The following is a 17,814-nucleotide window of genomic DNA, read 5'->3' on the forward strand; positions in this document are numbered from 1 at the left end:
CTCAGGCTTAACTATCATTTACTTCAAAGGGGCTTAAAATAATGTAGGTTAAACATGCTTTGCTGAATCAGGGCCTAGGAACTTGTTCTACCACTCTAGGGCCAGATTATGGCACTCTTACTCACCCTGAATGGTGCATTACTTGAATACAGCACCATTGAAATAAATTGAACCATGTACCCATGGGGAAAAGTTCTAGTCAGTGTGAGCAAAGGACAGCATAATCCTTTCACTTAGCATTTACATATGCCAAGCGCTTAAAGGGGCAGTGATAATGTGACCAAGTTTTTAACATTGCCACTGCCCCCCACTGTTCTACCCATTCCATTCTGAGTTGCAGTAATAAAAAAGCACTCTGGTGTAACGAATCCTAAAAACGACTCCTGGAATAGCTTCATCCCAAGTGTGATTCAGCACTTGGCTTTAGGAATGATTTTCTTTTGGGTGAAATTGGAATTCTCAGTTCCATAACAGACAACAGTGAATTCTTTAGGCATAGATCATGCTGAGCATGAGTAAATTTGCACGTATCTTGATTTGAGCGTAAGGTTAAATGTTAAACACGCATGTGTTGGAGATGGAGTATTTGGGCTAATTGAGATAAGTGGGAACACCCTGAACTGCTAAATTTGAAATGTACATAAGGTGACACAATAAGTGATTGGTCCTTACATGATATCCAGAGTGTTTGGACCTTACAAAATCTGCAAAGTAGTTAGTCCTTACTTGATCTGTACAATGTCCAAAAATGCATTGTGATCCTTTTTGTCCTTTCCACAGCAGCTGATATGATCAATCATGAGATACTGCTCTCCCTCCTGGGAAAAGTTGCAATGGACCAGTGGAATGAACTAAAATGATTTAAGTCCTTTGTAGGGGGAGGAATGCAGCCAAAGAATAGTGAAGGGAAAGTAGCAGTGTTCTGGATTCCTCATTGTTGCAATGGAATTGCAAGGATAAAATCCATTAATTGATTGTGGGGCTCTCAGATACTATGATAATGAGGCCTTAAGCTTTCACTGAGCAGCATCTGTAAATAATGCCATTATTTCCAATTATTTAAAAGATTGCATCCTATGCTCCCAGAGGATGAACTTGCCTTGGCTTTACATGCCTTTGTCACCTCCTGTCCGGTCAACTGCAATGCCATAGCTAAGCACGAAGCCACCAGCCCTTTGGAAACAGACTGCAGCAGATCTACTCAGAAACATGGAGAATTGCAAGCATATCAGACCTGTCACCCTTGCTCTACCATAGAATATTGAGTTCAAGACCATAGTCATTATCTTCAAGGCTTACAGTGGCCTGGGGCCAGGCTATCTCAATGGTTGCCTAAAGCTCTAAAATAAGGATCATGCTTGAGAATGCCAATTTTTAGGCACAATGGAGCTTTATACAGCAAGGATAAAATTCGTCTGTGCAGGAAATAGAGCTTTCTTAGAGGTCAGTCAGACTATGGAAGAAATTCCCTCCAGACCTAAGGACTCATGCTCTATTGCAAGCGCAAGGCATGCTTCTTCAATAGTCTTCCAATATAAAGATATAGCAATGTGCACATATTTATATAAAAACAAAAATCCTACCATAACAAAACACTACATGGTACACACAATTCTCTCCCTGGGGAAAGGATGAGCGAGAAAAGGGAATCGTGTGATGAATGTTAGTTGTATTGCTTACTGGAACGAAGCCCAATTTTGAAATCTCACAATCCTTTATGAAATGGAACTTCCATCTTCCACAGAACTGCAGTATTCACATCTATAAATAACAGTTAGCCACTCGATGTCTGTGTTCAGTGAAAAATTTCAGTGGGGCTTTGCGGATGTTTCCTTAAAGAAAGTAAACTAAGCTTCTATGGAAGCCTGTTTGTTTCCTGCTGTAGTTTGTAGCTGTTTCCTTTTAATAAAATAGCTTCAGTTTAAGACAGACTGTGATTTCAGATAATCTTGACACAAATCAAAAATCTAAAAGCTAACTGCATTTTTCTGTATTATGTGATAGACCCAGGGCAGTTGGGTAAAGCAGAATAGCAGAAGGCAGATATACTGGCCATTGGATTAACAGTTTTCTGTTCCCTGACTGACCAGAGCAGGGGCTGCTCCAGGCTAATGAGAACACCTGACTCTAATTAACCTGCAAAGAGTCAGGTGAGGCCATTAAGCTAATGTGATCACCTGACTGTAATTAAGGCCCCGCTGATACTATAAAAAGGGCTCACTCCAGTCAGGCAGAGGAGAGGAAGTGTGGCTGAAGGGTTGGTTAATGAAGACACCCTCAATCCATCGTTAAGGGAGCCCTAAGGTAAGGGTGAAGAAGGGAGAAGCAGGAGAGCTGTGGGGAAGTGGCCCAGGGAAATGTAGCAACTCTGGCAGTGAAAGATCGGCTGCCAACAGCTGCTACCATTAGGATCCCTGGGCTGGAACCCAGAGTAGAGGGCGGGCCCAGGTTCCCCCCAACCCACCACTACAGGAACATCTCCTGGGAGGGGAAGTCAGGCCCCTGTCAGGACAGGAGGCTAAACTGTTCTGAAATAAGCCTCCAGGGACAAGAGAGACTGTGGGAGTTCTCTCACCAACCTCCTTGCTGGCCTAAGATGAAAAGGGCTCAGTAGACTGTAACCCTGGCCCTAGAGAGAGAAGGGCTGTGTGGAGTGTCTCAGTGAGCCATTGAGGCTAGCATAAACTGCCTAAAGGTAGGTATGTTTCAAGTCGCGGGAAGAAACTGGCTCTTATTTTTATTTAAACCACTGCACATACACTGAATCATTGAGTACAAATATCAGCTGATTGGGTCACAAGTCAGAAATGGGGATTAGCTGGAGGGCCCTATGTGGGTGGGGTAGATTGGATTAATGTTTTGGATGCTTATCTACAACAAATTTAAACCTGGTTGTAATTCTGCTGTTTGTGTACATATTTGTGATTTCTGAGTCAGTTTAATTCAGCTTTTACTTCAAAATGACAACAAATCAGGCTAATCTCCAATTATTATCCTCCAGTACTATGTCTGGAAAAAATTTGCTGCATTTTAATTAGAGGGTACTGACATTCTCTAATATTAAAGAAGAGAGAAAGAAATAGTTTGTTTTAGGTTAGCCTCTGCTTCTCTTACTAATGGTGAACTGTACCTTACTTCTCTAGTCCCATTGATTGCAGTGGAACTACTCATAGAAGGCTAGATTGTCCAGTGTATGGACTAGATAATAGAGCTGAGCTGTAACTGGATTTTCCATACACATTGTAACGAGAGTGATCAGTTAAGGTGAGTGTGTAAGGTAACACCAATTGTTTTGTGTTCTCTGTGTGTGTGTATATCTTCCTACTGTATTTTCCACTGCATGCATCCGATTTAGCCCACAAAAGCTTATGCTCAAATAAATTTGTTAGTCTCTAAAGTACCACTCATTCGCCTGTTCTTTTTAAAGATTGTGTTATAACTTCTGATGCTGGCTAGATTCATTCTGACTTGTGGCTCAAGTCACCACTTTAGATTTTACTTTCCTACCGAGGACATTTTCAGCTTAGAACAGGTAGCATTTTATCCTCTTTTTGGTCATCCCAGGTCCAATGAAACGATGCCACTATCCGCAAATTGTCACATCAGTCTAAATGTCAGATTCAAGCTTTTTATTTAAAATGTATTATTGTTGTTAACTTTGTTCTGTCTTGTTTATCTATGAAGATAGGATGCTAGAGCCAAATATAAGCTAAAAATATTTGTTTTCAAAATGTATCCCTGTGGGGGTTTTAACATGTTTTAAACAGAAGTTTTCTAGGCTCTTGTAGACACATATTGGAAATGAGCTGTGAAACTACAGGAAACAAATGAAAGAAGTAAATGACAGCAGCTTTCTTAACCATACATTATTACATCCCTGTTCATTGTTACAAGGCAGAACAGTATGTCTGGTTTAACTTATGTAAAAGATAGTTTGGGTATATTGTAGAAACAGGGTAGGTCTGACATCAAAAGTCACCTTGATTTTATAGAAAAATACATACAAGGCTTGTAGTATTGAATGTACTGACCACGAATAAGAAATTTATATTGAAAATACCCTTTTTCTAGAGCTGGTCAGGACATATGACTTATTCCCTCAGAAATTTTTGATGAAAACAAACAGTTACTGTTTTTGTCTAACATTTTCTTCAAATGTTTTATTTTTTTGGTTAAGAAAATGAAAGCTACCAACCCAAATTGTTTTTGGTTTGCTATCACTGGGGAAAAAAAAAAAAAATTCAGTTTTGATTTTTGGCCAAAATTTTTCAACAATCTTTTCATTTGCAACAGCCAAAAATTGCACTTGTTTTGGTTTTTGGTGACTGTATGTGAAGTGGCTGCATGTGAACTGCATAGCTCAGTCCAGCGGTGTGTCTTTCTTTCTCAGTATTTATTCTAGTCAGTTCCCATCCTGGCATTTTGTTTTCAAGTAATTCTCCCACTCTCCCTGTCCCAAGCCAATTTCTGGAAGGACTCAGAGGATGTTTCAGGAAGAATTTATGGCCAGATTTTCCTGTCCCCTCTGCAGGCGTACAAGGGAGGACCAGGCAATAAGGATGCTTCACCTTCTTTGGACCTCACCTGTGTAGGGGTCAGGCACAGTTTCAATCTGTTCTCTGCTCCCACTGCCTGTGAAATTAGCCACATCAAAAAGGGCTTGAAGGCTGTGGCTGAGAGCATCTTTTCTCTCCAGCTTCCTCCTTCCTCATGCCTTTTCAGGGCCAGCTGCAGTCTTACCCCGAGAAATTATATCAATAGGCTCAGAAATTTAAGACAAAATTATAACTCATAGCAATGATTCTTCATATATGTTACATTGGTGTAACTGCACTGACTACAATGGAATCACCCCCTCATATACACCCAAGTAAACAAAAGCAGACAAAAGAGACAGATAGTAACATATAGCTATCGCTCATACAAAAATATTCTTATGGTTGTATTAATACTTTGGTCTTGGTTGCTACAGCCTCCTCCACAATATCTAGATCAGTGGTGGGTATGTGGCCCATCAGCGTAATCTGCTGATGGGCCGCCAGACAGTTCTTTTACATTTGCATGGCTGTCCACAGCTCCCAGTGGCTGCGTTTTGCCATTCCCAGCCAATGGGAGCTGTGGGAAGTGGCGTGGATCGCAGAAACATGCTGGTCACTGCTTCCCACAGCTTCTATTGGCCAAGAGCAGTGAACCGTGGCCACTGGGAGCTACAGGCGGCCGTGCCAATGTAAATAAACTGTCTGGTGGCCTGACAGTGGATTAACCTGACGGGTTGCAGGTTGCCCACCACTGATCTAGAATCCCCTCTCCCTCCTGTCCATCCAAAATGCAGCCACTAAAATTATTTTCCTTGCCTGTCAATCAAATCATGCCACCCTCTCTTGGAGCTCTCCTTTAGCTCCCTCTTGGCCACAAAGTCACATTTAAAATTCAGGCCTTCCCTCAAGGCACAACATGACTCCTTGTTCTATGCCTCTGATTTCACCTACTGTTCCATCCTTCCTCCCTCATTCTCATCCCACAGTCTTCTCTGCTCTGCCAATGATGCCAGCTCTGTTGCCCTATTATCTCTTTCTCCCACTCCTATCTCTATGCAATTGTCCTCCCCAACCCATCGCATGCAACCCCAATTCCATACAAACCAGGTTGCCATGACACTACCCTCCCTTATTTGTGTTCCTCCTAAAGACTCACTTCTTCTGCAATGCTCATGAACAGTGAAACAAATAGATACACACACCGGTTATTCCTGCCTTTGAGTTTCCCGGCGTATGGATCCCAACTTCTCTATTAGTCTTTCCTATAGAAAGCTCTTCAGGGGAGAGACATTCCTCATTCTGTATCCAGTATAGTGCTGAGCTCGCAGCAAATTAATAATGTGCTAGATTGCAGCTCATTCACCTCTGCATCTACTCTGGCACCATTTGATGAGTGTGTAGGAGGGATGGAACTCCAGTTCTGGTGCTTTCCAGCTCCCTTGAAGCACTGCTCAGTTTCAGGGAAATGTAAAAGGGACAAAGAAGCAATCCCCTCAGAACACAGGGAATACAATTGTCCTTGGGTCTTGCACAGACCTTGGAATGATAGTGGGGAAGACATCTTATTTCCCGCCTTAAACCCACATAAGGGCCAAGCATAATCTAGTCTGATAATAATAATTAAAGGGCCTCTACCATAATATCTGGGTGGCCAATGCCAAAAGCAAGGAGCATTTGGGAGCTGTTTTGCTCTCTCTTTTCAATAAATACAATACATTAATGAGCAGATGAAAGGATAATTTTTTTAAATGTGTGTTAAATGAATTATAAAATAAGTTCTTGCTTCATGAAATTTGAATCATGCGAAGAAGAGATGAGATGGGAGAGAGGAAGGCTGCTTCAGAGTTTAGCGCACTAGCCTAGAACTTGGAAGACCTAAGCTCAGTTCCTTGCTCCACAACTGAATTTGGGCAAGTCACTTAGCACCACTGTGCCTCAGTTCCTCATCTGTCAAATACGACTATAGTACTTCCATATCTTACAGGAGTGTTGTGAGACAAAATACATTAACAATTGTGAGGCAGTGATGGGAGCTTTGTAAGTATGTTAAATAAACAGTCCTTATTCACATGAGTAAACGATTACAAGGTCATGTTGTATAACATGGAGTGATACCCCTGCTATTGCAACAGACTGTGTCATATAGGGAAAGTCTGAAAAATTAAAATTAGAATTTTAATAGATTCATAGATTCCAAGGCCAGAAGGAACAACTGTGATCATATAGTCTGGCTTCCTGTATAGCACAGACTATAGAACTTTCCCCAGAATAATCCCTATAACACATTGCTTGGAAAAACATGCAAATCTTCATTTAAAACATCGTCAGTGATGAAGAATCACTGGACCCTTGGTAAGTTGTTCCAATGATCAATTATTCCCACCATTTAGAACTTAGACCTTATTTCCAGTCTGAATTTGTCTGGCTTCAACTTCCAGCCTTTGGGTCATGTTATATCTTTCTCTGCTAGGCTGAAGAGCCCATTATTAGATATTTGTTTCCCAGGTATGTATTTACAGACTAATCAAATCACTCCTTAACATGATTTTTGTTAAACTAAATAGATTGAGCTCCTTGAGTCTAACACTCTAAAGTATGTTTTCTAACCCTTTATATCATTCTTTTGACTCTTCTCTGAATCCTCCTAATGTATCAATATCCTTCTTGAACTGTGCACACCAGAACTGGACACAATATTCCACCAGAATATTCCCTTGTTTAGGCATCCCAGGATTACATTAGCTCTTTTGGCTACAGTGTCACAGTGGAAGCTGTTGCAGCCCTAAGCCTATGCTCAAACATGGCGTCCGTATGGCCAATTGTCAGTCCAAAGGTCACACTGGCACTGTGTGCATTTTCCTGCTCTTTTTGCCTGGTCACCTAGGGATCAGGCTAGTTCCTTGTGCAAAAATACCAGTGTGCCGTGTGCATAAGGGTAGTATGCCATGTGCAGATTCTGTTTACGTGGAGGGCTCCAGCTCAGAACCTGGAAGGCGAAGGAGCTAGGGACCAATCAGATGCTGACACAAGTAAGAGAGCTTTCGAATAAAACCATGTCTCGCGCCAAGATCTGCAGGAGTCTCCGCATGTTAGCTGGAAGTCCTGATCATCCTTTCAGCCAGAAGGGTCTCCTGTGTATCTTGCCGGTTTGTGTTGTGTCCCACCAATTCGTCATGCCCTTGGTGTCTGTACTGCTGGTCAGCTGCTCCTGGAGTGTGGTATTTGTACTCTAATTTCTGTAAATATTCTGTTTGCTTAGCCTTTTCTCCTTTTCCCTCCCTTATTTGGTACCAAGTTATGTACATAGTATATGAAAGTTAAATTGTTGTATTAATTGCTATTGTAGTTAATTGTTGTATTTTATAGTATTTGGTTAATGTGCACACAGTTTATTAAGTTTTTGTGTATCCGTTCAGTTAATTATAGATTGTTTGTTTGATTTCTTGTTGTTGGATGTAAATAGGTTGTTTCAAGTTATGTGTAGATTTTTGTTCTAATAGTAGTGCTAGTAGTAAAAGTGCTCCTCCCCAGCCCAAGTTGCAACTCATTCCCCATCAATAAATGACCACTTGTTTTGAACTTTCAATCTGTCACATTTTGATTTTCCTCACTCGATCAAAAACTTACTCAAACCTGTATTGGTCTCGGACAGAAGCCTAAGGGATTTCGGTGCCCAAATCCCACTAGAATCCAATGGCAGTTGGGCATCTAACCCTCTGGAATTTCCAAAGGACCCAGTGTAAGATGCAGTTAAATTCTTAATCTTTAAAGCCACTTCTGCTAAATAATATCACTAAATAAGGACCTGAAAAATCTTATCACCTGTGTGTTCTTAAACTGCCTCATTTTGAAATGAACTCTGTTCTCTTGCAAGTAATTTGACTCAGTTCTAGTTTGCCTATATGGTAAAGGTAAAAAGAAAACATGCTTGCTAGCTATGAGATCTGATATTTTATATCATCTACAATTTGCCTTAGAAAATTATTCAAGATTAACTTTAAATATCTCTTCAACTGCATGTCCAAATAAGTTTCACATGATCAAGGTCATTAATTCTCACCCAACTTTAGCCTCAAATGAATTCAAAAATTTCATCAAATCAGATAAAAATGGGTAAAAAGGACAGAAAACATGTTAGTGATACAGAATTATCATTGTAGACAAGACATCAAAATGTAGGACAAAGTACACATGCTTTCATTTTCACAGTGTCAGTTACAGAGCACATAAGTGACTTGAATTTGAATAACTTTTCAGGATGGTAACTTTAGAATCCATCTCTATATAAAACAAAAAAAAGAGAATAAGTTATAGTAAATTTATGGTACAGTACATCTAATTATCCTGAATTAATAGCTGAACTACAATAACCTATACTGGAAAATATTTTAATTATGAAGTGCTTCAAGTTGTTGACAGGTTTCACTTTCAATGGTACTGGAGGTTCTTAATTTGTTTTGGTGTTCATACTGTCTGAACTCATTGTTATAGTATGAGCTCTGTTTTGTTTCCATTCTGGTTTCAGAACTCTTTTGACCTTCATTTCTCCCTACATTCTCAGACCCTTGAGGATAGTGGGTATTCTGTATAAATAATGCAGATTATTGGGCAAGAGAACAAGTGTGTGCTAACAAGTAACATTTTAACCTCAGAGTGTTAGGTATTGATACTAACAACAGAAGCAAAGCAGTGGATAGGGCAAGTCAAGCAGCTGCCAGATATGCTGAGTGCAGTGCCTACAGGCTTTTGATCCAGGAAGCTAGAGTAACAATCATCCATGTTCCTTAGCATGTTTAAGGACTAACAGATTTATCTGGGCATAAGCTTTCATGGGTAAAACACACTCACTTCTTCAGATGTATCTGAAGAAGTGAGTGTGTTTTACCCATGAAAGCTTATGCCCAGATAAATCTGTTAGTCTTTAAGGTGCCACTGGTATCCTTATTGTTTTTGTGGATAGAGACTAACATGGCTACCCCCTGATACTTAGCATGTTTGTGGACTGCTGACTTATGTCAGCATCACCAACATTGCTGGAAAATTAGCGGTTCGTGTATAAGTTTGGGTCCTCTGTATCCCATGCTCACCAACACAAGAGTTGTTCAGTCACTAATACCCCTGGTTGCACACCAACATTTCTTCCAGAACATTCTGGGCACATGCACTCTGCCTGCGGTCACTGAAGAAAACAAATTGCACCTTAAAAGATAGTAATTGTCAATTTTGATGGAAAATGTATGCACATTATGAAAGAAACCACACTGGTTTCCTTTATCAACGTGGCTTAGACTGATATTCACGTATGGCCCAGTCTGTCCACACTAACTGTGTTGGGTTCTTCATTGTGCTTGGCAGAACTTCAAAGTCCTGCCAGCAATTAACACTCTTTCAGAGGATTATTACAGGGCTTACCTGTCATTACTTTTATGGATCAATATGACTGCTACTTTAAATACGCGAGTTCACTTAAGGATCAGGGTTCTAACATCATACCAACTTCAGGTACTGATGCACCAATTTTGGTCTTTAGTACCCCTCTAGATTTTGGGACAGCCTTGGTATAGTTAGAAGCCTGCTGAGAACACTTCCTGGTGATTCTGTGCTGAGTGGTGCAAGTAGAAATCATTTCTTGCCAGTACTGCACTCATGGGAGGTACACAAGGAGGGTGGGGGGAACATGATCTCCTCATGTGACTCCTCCCCACACCACCCCAGGGCCTCCACTATCTCCCCATCCCTCAGATACCCCCGTTTGTATATACAAACATCAACATGCTTAACTATTCACTCCCCCACCCCCAAATATGTAGTATTTCAGTCTGTTTATATGAAATATGGAAATGGGGTGAGGAGACATTTCAGGATAGGTATGGCTTATTAAAAGACAAAAATTTTAAGTAGAACTGTATCCTAAACTACATTTATGGTATTGTACCCAAGCATTGCATTTCAATGGGAGATTCAACTTCCTTTATAGGAACAGACTCCTGAAACGCTTACCAGCTCACAAAAGTGGTCCATAGTCATGCAAATAGTCCCATTGTCTTCAATGGGATTGATCAAATTATTAAGGGTTTACACGATTAGTTTCCAAGTTTGTGAATTGTTCTGGATGAAACTGACAATGCCTGAGCTGGCAGGTCAGAAGGAGCTTCATTTGAATAAAGGTGGACAGAAGTGGGATAAGTCTTAGATCCATAGCTAAGATGAGGAACATCTTTTCAGCAAAGTTCTTGGCAGTTTGCTGAGGCAGCTGGCTGGTTTAAGGCTGTCCATGTCTGGCATTATCATCTTCACTTATAGTTCTGACCCACAATGTTGGAAAATGAGGCATTTGTTTTCTTTGTTTTGCAGTTACAGTTAGCAAAATGCATGTTAGACTAGTTTGGCTGCAAAGAAGAATTCTAGATACGCTGGTGTTGTGGGCAGATAGACTGCTGAGGCAAACAACAGTGGTAGTCCGTGCCCGGCGTGCTTAGCGCCAATAAACACACTAGGGGAGAAGCAAGCGGTTATTTATGACATCTCATGGTTGTGGGGGAGACTTGCATGCTCAATTCCAGACACCTAAAACAAGCAGTATGCTTTATATCCATGAGAAACTTTTCTCGTGCAGAGCCCCGTTTCCCTGCCCTCTTTGTCTGGCTGCAGCATTCTTTTTCTTACACTGCTTTCTTCCCCACCTCCTCCTCTTCCCGGCTGTAGCGTTTACTTAGCGAGGTGCATAAGTAACTTGGGCGCGGCGTTCCTTAGTAAGTTTTCCTTCTGCAAGTTATCTTGTCCTTCTGCTAAAGGTGCACAGGCCTCATTATTTCTGCTTTAGACCAATTAGAACTGTTGCAACTGATAACGGCTGTTACACCAGGCCTTTTGTTTATTTATTGGCCTGCTAGGTCAATTAGAGTTTAATATGGACGGACTCTTGCTCATGAGAGGCCTAAGGGAAAACTCCATATTCTTATCGCCTTTACCTTTTAAAATTACTTAGAATAATGCTTAGTGACACTTAGTGGCCTCAACACTGGGAACAATACCTGTTTCCCATCAGGCTGCAGAATATCAGAATACAAACATGCTCTGCTCAGTGCAAGCAGAGGCATTCCTCTAATGATTTGAACTTGATGTGATGCAGTATGGATGTCATGGATATTTCAGCTCAATAGAGAGAAACAGAATCCAAAACACCTTCTGTCCCCGCCATCCCCACATCTTGAGGACCCATGACCAAATTAACAGCACAACACATATGCTAACAAACTTCAACAAAGGCTTTGTTGAAGTTTGTTAGCATATGTATCATATATAAAGAATGAATGTCATCCCTTAGCCCTGTTCTGCTCCTTTAAGGAGCAGAGTGAATCCTCCCCCTAGCCCCAAATCTTTCCGGTACCCGCTAAAAATCTCTTGCTGGTACTGCATACTGGAGGATACCACCCCTGGTACTGAGTAACCAAGCATCTGTAAACCTCTGTACACATTACTCAGTGCTGTGCAGGACTTAGCCATCTCTGGAGCTGGTGTGAGGAAAGTGCAGCCATTCACGAAAGCTTTTTAAAAATATATGCATTTTTTTTCCTAATTCACAAAATAATTCCAGTTCAGTTCATACTTTGGACAAGGTCTTTGTCGGATTTTATTTTTCTTGAACTGGTTCTCCAGTCCTTAGTTTAAACTATCATCTGACTAAAGCTTGGAACCCAACAGATGCTGAGCATCAAAGAGCATTTGAGAATGCTCCCTACTTTGCAGGTTTAGCTCCAGTGTTTTTATATGATATACAGCAACAGCTTCAAAACATTTATTAGAAACTGATAAATAAACATATTTAAAGCTCTTCTTTGATGTATTTAAACAAGTTTATTTGATAACCTATGTCAGCCCCATGCACTAAAAATAGAAGAAAATGTAATAAAAGCTATGATTGTGATGACATTCCATGTCAAGGCCTAACAAAGCAGACAGCAATGCCTCACACGAACTAAAATTGTAAGCTCTTTGGCTCAGGCACTGTCTTTTCATTCTATGTATACTGAGCCTAGCACAACAGGATTCCAATTCCTGATTGTGGCAAGCACTGCTGGAATACCTATAATATATTATGGTATATAACAATAATAATCAAGTTATTCACTGAGCTTTGGGAATATACATATTGTCTAAAAACTTATGCCACTGAAAGGATTTTTTTTTTTGACATAAATGGTCTTTTTTTTAATCTTTGGGTCTTGCGTGCCACATCTGCCTGGGATCAGCATTTGAAATGGATTCTTGTCTTTTGGACATACACTAGGTGAGCAGTAACTACTAGTTCTTTGGCTGTCCATCAGAGTCCAGTGAGAAGGTGGGGTTGACCAAATCCTCCTTGCCTTGTTGAATCTTCACTGACCGAATCAGACTGAAATTATGGGAGAATTGTGGAACCTTGCTGTGCTGCTGCTACCCGGAATCAGTGCATCATTTTAGTTCTTGGTACAGCTTGTATTTTCAATCTGGACACAGGGGATGAGCTACACAGCTCTCATTGAGTTATAACAGTAGTTGTTTATCTAAGTCTTGATGCATTGTGTAGAACACTTACTCCCAAGAGTCTAACTTAATCATACAAAAGGAAGGAAATTCAAAGATAAAATGAAAAATCCTTCTTAGTTTACCCAGTGCTGCCTCGTAATTTCAGGGGCCTTTTGTGTTCTGAAATACCTGCACCTGTTAGAATAAGTTAAGGGCATACTATCAGCCTTATTTCTGTGCTTGTGCACAGTTAAATCAGACAGCTAAGGAGAACTCAATTCTATGTACTGACAGGGAAACATCTGTGCAATTTACAATTTCCCATTGTTCAATTTTCAATTACTTGTTTTGTGCGTGTGACTGTAGGGTTTGTATGTACAATTTAAGCATGCATTCTAAAAGATGTAGGGCAAATTTTGCCTTTTTGAGTGTGAGGATGAAGAGTAGCTGCAAGGGGCATGGAAAAGTAGCAGGCAACTAGACATCAGTGGAGGATATTTCAGGGTGACCTAGGGAACATTCTTTGCAGGACACTGAATCTGGCTGTTCACTGCCTTTCATCTCACTCATTTACAAGGCAATTTCCACCATTGTATCAAATCCTTCTTTCAAAAGAAGCATGGCATGTCCCTCCATAGCATCGGCAGCCAACAGTAGCCTGCTCCCAAGACAGCTGATCTCTGGGCTGCAAAGTGCTGATGAGTGTTTTAGCCAGGCCCCTAGCTAAACAATTCCTGAGTGGCTAGATCAGTCTCCTGCCATTGGAGGATCAGAAAATAAGTCAACCTGCACCCTTTTTTGCGTTTCCCACACCCTTATGAGACACAGCTGAATGTTACCCTTAGCTCTTAGTGCTGTTTGAACATCATTTTTGGGCTTGCTACAGAACAGAAGAGTCAACCTTTTAGCTGATTGAACTGACATCCAATTTTCTGAAAAAGCAAGTATGTCAACTAAATCTCTCTGATACAAGCACAAGCCCTCTAAGCCAATAAGCAGAAATCAGGAAGCAACCAAGAACGACCTGCAGAAGAAAGAGTTTGACGGTTGGGTACTTCAGCATAAGAATCCGATCCCTCTTGGAATCATTTACAAAACTGCCATTGATTTAGATGGAAGTAGGATTGGGCCCTGTTAAAGCAAAACACCAGTGTAGGACCTGATCCTGCAGGATGCAGAACATCTGCTATAGGGTAGCATCAACTCCCACGGACTTCTGTGGGAAGTAAGGGAGCTCTCCATACCACAGGAGATACTGATCACTGTGACTGAGGGAGGTCTTTTAGCTAACTTAACCTTATCAGTGTCATAAGGTATATTTCCCAAATCTGAACCTTAGCGTCCAAAATTTGGGTACCTGCATGAAACCTCTAAGCTTAATTACCAGTTTAGATCTGATAGCCTGCCACCACCCAAAAATATAGCGTTTTGAGGCACTCTGACCTCCCCAACCTTCCCTGGGGACCCCAAGAACCCAAATCCCTTGGATTCTTAAAACAAGGAGAAATAAACCATTCCCCCTCCCCGCCCCCCCACCAGACTTTCCTTGAGAGAGACAGTATTCCTGGTACAGAGAAAAATTAGCCTCTGTCTCCCCCTTCCCTCCTCCCCCACCAGTCCTGGTGTTTACACCCACTCTCCTGGGATACAACAAGGGAAACAAGGAAAGATCAAACAGGTTCTCTAAAAGAAATCTCTTAATAAAAGAAAGGAAAAAAGTAAAGAATTATCTCTGTAACTTCAAGATGTAAATATTACAGGATCCTATAGTTTACAGACAAAGGAAGAAACCCTTCCTCCAGTACCAATACAAATCAAAATATTCCCAGCAACTACACATATAAAAGTTAACCAGCCAGATCCACATGTGCAAATAGAGTAAAAACAAACAATTAAAAAGCCCAAATCGCCTGTTCTTCTTACTATTTGAACAGAACTTTAGAGATACTGTAGTAATGTCTGGTCCCTCTCATATCCCCAAGAAAAGACACACACACAGAACAAAGGACCCACACCCAAAACTTCTCTCCACACAGGGTTGAAAGTATCTTGTCTCCTGATTGGTCCTCTGGTCAGGTGTTTAGTTCCCTGTTTGTTAACCCTTTACAGGTGAAAGAGACATTAACCCTTAGTTATCAGTTTGTGACAATCAGGAACCAGAAATACTAGATGTGACTGTCATCAGATCACATCTTAGTATCAACAAACCATACAAGATTGTGGTTGGTTTATTTCTGATCAGTGTTTTCCTCACACACAGGCCTTCCTACAGAAAATACTGTATTCACAGAAGGAATGCATCTGACAGTGGGACAATAGGCTATGAATTTTACTTTAAAAAAAAAAGTATGGCTCAAGTCGATAGCTTTGACCATTGGTGCCTAGGTAGCAAAAATTCCATTTAATAACTTGGATCCTCTATATAATATGCCCTCTGTAGAATACATCATTCTATCAGGAACAAGTTCTCTACTTTTACAGTGTCGCATTAGAAGCTGATGTTAAGATTTGTTCAGCTAATGAAATCTTTACTTTTCTGTTATGTTATCTCTGACATACAGGCTGAAGGTTTTATCTTTATCTGAGCTATAATTCTTACAGATGAATCACCTTACCTAAACTAAGGTAACAGTAGAATCATTTGGAAACAATCAAACTGGAGTCTTTTCTTTGTTTTCATTATCATTTTTACTGTTATTTCCTATATCTGTCCATTTGAATGATTCATAAGGGAGTTTTCTGGGGTGCACTGTAAAGATTATTCTCAGATTCTGTGACTGCTATAGAAATACATTATTTGTTAGTGTAGCAATCACAGCTGAGTTTAGGTTTACTACTCTCTTTTAGCTCTTGGTTTTTGCATGCTGTGGAGAGTTTATTTATGGAAAGTTAAAATTAAACTGCTTTATATGGATTTAATCAAATTAACCCTCCTTCTGTACTCAAAGTAGTTCTCAGTCAAATATTCTATGACATGAGTATTTCACTAGTACGTATTTATTACAGCTGATTTAATCTTTTCCATTTGAAGTGTTTTTAGGCAGAAAATTAGGTTATGGACTAAATTATTTTTTTTGCAAATAATAAATATTAACTGTCCTCAGAAAACTTTTCACAGAACTTTTCACAGTTCACATCCATAAGTCACTATGGACAAAATTAAAAACTTTTCCCTAATTGAAACTTCGTACATTGAGGTGCTACAGTTTTTTTTCCAGACCTTCATAAGGGAGGCCATGGTTGCGTGAGCCATTTCTAGTTATTGTCTGATTTCTATGGAACTGCCCCCTTGATTTTATATGTATGAGCCCAGATAATCAAATTTATCTACCGCCTCTACAAATCAACCTTTAAATTGTGATGTCCACTTGCATTTTGTTTTTGTTAATTGTGTCAGCGTGGCATGCATTTAATTTTTACCACATTCAGGGATAGTTCATATTCTTCACTATTTTTTTTAAACAGATTCCAAAAATGTTTTGCATTTCAGTTATTGTAGTTATTATTACTTATAATATAATTAATTATAATAATGAAAGCATTTTGTCGTCAGTGTGGAAATCCTAGCTCCTTCCCCCTTGTCAAAACCTTTCAGGGCTTGTATGCAAAATTTATTATGAAGCATGTTGAAAAAAGTTGGTGAGAGAATACATCTATTTCACACCCTGCCCAGTGAATAACCACTCGCTGTTGTCTGCTGCGGTTTGCACCATTGATAGTAGAGGCTTGAATGATTTCAGTGGAGTGTTTTGTAATCCCTAGGTCTACCAGTATCTGCCAAAGATGTCATGTCAGATGCTGTCAAATGCTTTTGAGTATTCAGTGAAACACATGACCAGTGGATGATTATAATCCCTGCATTTTTCACTGATGTCACATGTGTTTGCAATTTAATCTTGTGCCTTGTCCTCTCTGCAATCAGCTTGTTATGCTTCTATCATTCAGTTAATGTGATCCTGAATAACGTAAAGCAGAATTTTGCTTATGTCCAATATCAGGGAGATGGTATGATTGTTAATAAACTCTGTTATGTCTCCTCTCTTTTGTTGGGGGCAGAAAGTTTCCCTTTCTCCAGCCAATTTCTAGTTCCCCATACATCATTACAAAATTTTCCATGTGAGATCAATACTGTGGTTACCAATTGCTTGTAACAACTCTGCTGGTATGTTATCTACCTCTGGTGCTTTCCTGACTTCATTTTCATAATAGCACATACCACTTCCTCTTGTAGGATTGATGGCTCCAATTCTGTACTCTCCTTTCTGTCATTCTGTATTGTAAGTGTTTCTAATGAGGCAGACAGTAATCTCTCCACCGGCATTTGAGATCATCAACTTCATTGGGGATTCTGCAATCGTGATCTTTTATTATGTTCGATTACACAGAAAATTTTGATAAGACGTCTGACCACTGTCAACATTCCTTTTGTATTATTACAGTATTTGTAATTCTCAAATTCTGCATATTCTGCCCTTATGTATTCACTTTTATTTTGCCTAGTCTGCTTCTGGATCAGTCTGCGGGCTCAATTCCTTGTATTCCTTCGTATGTTCTTTGATCTCCAGGATATTTTTTTTTCATTCTGCATCTTTTTTTTTTGACAATTCAAACACTGTCTCAGTTACCATGGTGCAGTCTGATGCTGACTGTTCAGAATATGTGCTTTGGTGGCTTCGAGCATGATAGTTTTCATTTTTATTCCAAAATTAATTTGGGTTGTTCTCCTCTTTTGCCTCTGACAATGCCTCAAACACCTTCTGTACAGAAA

Source organism: Chelonoidis abingdonii, chromosome 2 (genome assembly GCF_003597395.2).
Source record: "Chelonoidis abingdonii isolate Lonesome George chromosome 2, CheloAbing_2.0, whole genome shotgun sequence".
Lineage (NCBI taxonomy): Eukaryota > Metazoa > Chordata > Testudines > Testudinidae > Chelonoidis > Chelonoidis abingdonii.